The following is a 5,043-nucleotide window of genomic DNA, read 5'->3' as shown; positions in this document are numbered from 1 at the left end:
CAGGGGCAGCAATATCAAAGTCTCAGAACGGCAATAGATTTAGATATAGAAAGAATAGAGAATTCTATCTCTCACCTCCAGGAATCACTAACCTCGTTATCAGAAGTAGTCCTACAAAACAGAAGAGGGCTCGACTTATTACTATTACAAGGAGGGCTCTATGTAGCTCTAAATGAAGAATGTTGTTTTTACATAGATCAGTCGGGAGTAGTTAAAGGGTCTATGGCCAAAGTTAGAGAAGGTCTAGCCAGGCATAAGCATGAACGAGAGCAAGCCCAAGGGTGGTTCGAATCATGGCTCAACTCCTCCCCGTGGATCACAACTTTCATCTCCACTCTAATAGGACCCTTGCTCATACTTCTGTTATTCCTAACTATTGGGCCTTACATACTTAACAGATTAGTCTCATTCATCAGAGAGCGCATAAACGCAGTACAAATAATGGTGTTCAGGTCCCAGTACCAACCAGATATAGAAAGCTTGGCAGAGGATTGAGCTGACAACCCCAAGTCCCAAGATTGGGACTTTTTGAGAGTTTCTTGGAAAGGGGGGAATGTGGGACCCTAAGAAGAAAACTCCATTTTCTACTTGGGCTAAAGCACGTCTCCCTGTTTCAGGAATGTGCCTGGTCAGTTAGTACCAGACGGAGATGACCCCCTTCCCCTACGAGCCATAAAAGTAGAGATAAACTCTCCTGTCAAACCCAAGGCTAGATAATGTATGTCTTCCTTACCCTAATTAAACTGTCCTAGCATAACAAACGCCTTCCTTACCCTAATGAAGCTATCCTAGCTATAGGTAATGGCCAATCAAATTATGTAATCTCGTACCTTACTAAGTGTAAACCAATCCTAGAGAAGTTAGGTAGAAGACCCCCAAATCTGTTTGTAAAAATCTATAAAAACCCCGCTATCAGAGAGCTTGGGGCTCTATCCCTATTCCACTGCATCAGTTAAGGGTAGAGACCTGGCTCGAGCTTGAATAAAGCAACCCTTGTGCACTTGCATCGTCTTCTGCATCGACTCCTCGGGTGGTTTTTGGGGACCCTGAACACTGGGCATAACACAAGGAGCAGCTGGTGAGCTTGAACCGCAGATCTTGCAGTTGAAATGACATTAGTCCACAGCACCACAAAAGACTACATCGTTTTACATAAGAAACTTGAGCATCCACAGAGTTTGGTAACTATGGGGGTTCTGGAACCAATCTCCTGTGAATTCAAGAATGTACCTTTCAAGAGGGTTGGAATTTGGGTCACTTTTGACCAAATTCCTATCAAAAACCTTGTTCTCTTCAAAGTATTATTGAGACGTTGTTTGGATGGAGTTGCCCAATTGTTTTTCCTCTGTTATACCCAAATGATGACATATAATTTTAGGTAATGTCATATATATTTCTTCTGAGCCAAAGTGTTACAAAAAAGGGCATGTTTTTCACCCAGTCCCTCTCTTACAGTCTACCAGCAATATGTTGAAGACCGCATGAATAAAGGCATCTGTATCAAATTGAATCCCCGAATAACTACATGGAATTGGTCTCTTCCTACAAGCTAGTTCCTCTAGCTCACTGTCCTCATTGCTGACCCAAGAAAGAACTGGTTTTGACTTTCTATGAATGATAATTAAAATTTTATCATGTTAAGCCTCTGAAATGTCATTAAAATCTGTCATAGTCAATAGCTTTATCCTAAATAATATGTTGGGTCCTGTGTTTCACAATTCTTGACATACTGGAATGCTTAAAAAGTATTTGTTAAACAAATGAATAGATTGAGGAGAGGATGAGCATGAAAAAGTTAGACATAACAAGAACATTAAGTTTTATAAATTGATGAATCAAAAGTATAAATCCAATGTTGTTAAATGTCTTGCTATTAGTTTTCTGCAATTTATTTTCTTTTAGAAAACTTGCTTTCCTTATGCTTATTTTTAATTTTCCCTTTCAAAGTTACCTCGCATTGATCTTAGCTTTGTGGTGGTTGTAGTTGTTAAGTGCCATTGAGTCAGTTTTGACTCAAAGCGACTCTGTATAGTCTCCAAGAGCCACCAGTGGGCTTGAATCAGTGATCTTGTGGTTCAAACTGACTATGCAGTCCAGCACAGATTCAGTTTAGTCATGCTGCTCCTTCCTGTTTACACTGTCTCAAATATTTACAAAACATTATCATGAGCTCCACTTACTATAGTTGAACACATTTTTTTTCTGAATGAAGAGTTCTGTATTCAACTCAATCATTTTCCTCCATTCATCTAAATTCTTATTTTTCTACAGTCTTTTCCTTAAAAGAAATTAGGAAACACATTTGGAATAGTTCAGTTGCTATTGAGAACAATATGGTCAAAAATCCACATTGCTTTGGTCTTGAGAGTCTGTGTGAGTGCTTCAAACACTTCAAGGTCACTCCTCCTGTATGTCAGATGAATAGTGTGGTGTTTGAATCATAACCGTGGCTCAACAATCTCAGGATTGAACTGTATTTGAGGAGTTGCATTTTCAGACTGATCAGATCCCATAGATTACTGTTCCTCTTCCTTGATGTCTGACTCAGCTTCCATCCACTTATTTGAAATTATATTCTTTGTACTGATGGAGTTGAGATATTTTCTTGAAAGTTAAAGTAAGAGTTGTGTTCTCTGGATTGGAAGATTAGCAATTTCTCCCAGTCACAACAATATGCATTTCTATTTTGCAATGGCCATTAATCAAGAGAATATTCATTGTACTCAATATTGCAATTGTCTACTTTAGCACTGCTAATAAGAGTAATATGGCAGGTCTAAAATATGTGGTGCTGTAGGATAATACACTGGACCACAAGGCAGTTTGAACCACAGGCCAGAGGTTCAAATCTCACCAGCTGCTCCTCGGAAAACCCTAACAGTTTCGCTATGAGTCAGAACTGACTCCATGAAACTTAACAGCAGCAACAAATAGCCATATGGTGTCCTGTTGTGGCACTTTATGGTAAGCACTGGACTGCTAATCTCAAGGTTGATGTTTTAAACCTACCAATCACTCTTCGGACACCCAATACTTGGTTGCTATGAGTTTGAACCGATTTGAAGGCACTTAGTGGCACTGTGGGTTAATATGCCAGACGGCAAAGCTGTTTGAACTGCAAGGTTGGCAGTTCAAGCTCACCAGCTGCTCCTTGAAAACCCTATCCTGGGTCGCCATGGTATGGAACTGACTTGACATCAACAACAACAATAGTCATATATATTTATTTTAGAAAATTAAAATTATTGTTACATTACACACACTTGGATTTCCTGAGTTCCATTTCACTGCTTTTTTCACCATTCTTGGTATGCATTTTCTGACTGAGTAATCTTTTAAAAATCAATATCCTGTTCCGAGGCAGGAAGCTGAAAATCAATTACCATCTATAGTTTTTTATTATAAAAGTTGTACCTATATCAAAATAGCTAAGGATGGCAGGAAATCTAGATATATATAAATTTAGAGAATTCTTGATATACTGTTCTCCCCCCAAATTAATCACAGCCTACAGCCTCCCCCACTAGTTCCAGAACACTGCACACAATGTTGCATACGTTGCTTCTGAAGTTAAAGAGGTGATGTTTTACATTTGACAGAGAAGGGTACAGTCAGTTCAATAGGCATGATGTAAGCATAGGGGTGTGGCTAAGGAAAGGACCAGGACAAAAATGGAGAATGGGTGAAGGGAGGGTTATTAAGGAAGAGGAGCCTGGCTGGAAAGATACCACATATGGTAGGAACAGTTGGAGATAACGTAAGAAAAAGAATAGCAAAGACATGTATGTTGTTGTTAGGTGCCATTGAGTCAGCACCGACTCATAGCTACCCTATGCACAACAGAACAAAACACTGCCCGATCCTGGGCCAAGCTCACCACTGTTGCAATGCTTGAGCCTATAAGGTATCCAAATCCTGGTGGATAAAATGGCATCTGGTTGACAGCCTGTGATATAAGCTCTCGCTATTTTCCACCAAAATGCCTACAAAGACAGAGGAAGTTGAAATATTTCAAAATCCCAACATCAATAAGGACTACACTAGAACCTGTGTGCTTACCTTTCAAACAGGATGTAGGAATAGCAATCCATTCTACCATGTTGCATCCTGTGGACTAACAGCACACATTCTACAGTAACGAAACTATTAAACAAACGTCCATGCATCCATCCAGCAATGTTTGTCGAAGACAAACTATGTAATCTGATTTGTGACAAAATAATCAAACAGTAAAATTTCTGAGAGCAATCCATGAAGAAATTTAAAAATAATGGATGAGGCAGGAGTAACAGGGTAAATAGCAAAAGTTTCTCTAATTGCCAATAGGCAAGGCTCAAAGTATGTCTGCAAGTTCTAGTTCCTGAGCACCTAGTCCAATTAGAGGACTACTTTCTCTCACATGCATTACCTTATCTACTCAGAGCTAAACTCTCAGAGAAAACAACTACAAAAGATTATGTGTGATTTATGTAAGTGTGTGCAGTGAAAAGAGAGTGGTTATTAGAGAAAATGAAAATGATACAGTGCATTCTAGAATGTGTCATTCTTAAAAATTAATCACTCAAGGTAAAATAAGAAAAAAATATACATTTCTAAGGGCTATGATTACTGGAATTTTTAATTTTATGGATTCAGGTTATCAGTAAACCACACAGTCAAAAGAGATAATGTCATCTCAAGCCAATAATCAATGAATGCCAGCTTGTTGCTTTGGACTGAATTACAGCCATGCCCACATACATATATATACACCTGAGAAGGTCACTCAACCAATTTGATGAATAGAGGGCCTGAGACTCTCTATAGACATTCTGTTTGGGAAATACTGGGTCTGAAATGAGTGCATCTCACTGCAATCTGAATATACAGAAAGTCTTTAGTTCAGATAATGAAAGATAAAAAGAGAAACTGTATAAAAGCTCAGTCTCTGAAAATAATTTTCAATGTTGTTGTTGTTGTTGTCAGGTGCCATCGAGTCGGAACCGACTCATAGCGACTCCATGCACAGCAGAACGAAACAATGTTCGATCCTGGGCCAACCTC

This window comes from Chrysochloris asiatica, unplaced genomic scaffold (genome assembly GCF_000296735.1).
Source record: "Chrysochloris asiatica unplaced genomic scaffold, ChrAsi1.0 scaffold00323, whole genome shotgun sequence".
Lineage (NCBI taxonomy): Eukaryota > Metazoa > Chordata > Mammalia > Afrosoricida > Chrysochloridae > Chrysochloris > Chrysochloris asiatica.
Note: the sequence above shows the minus strand (reverse complement) of the source record.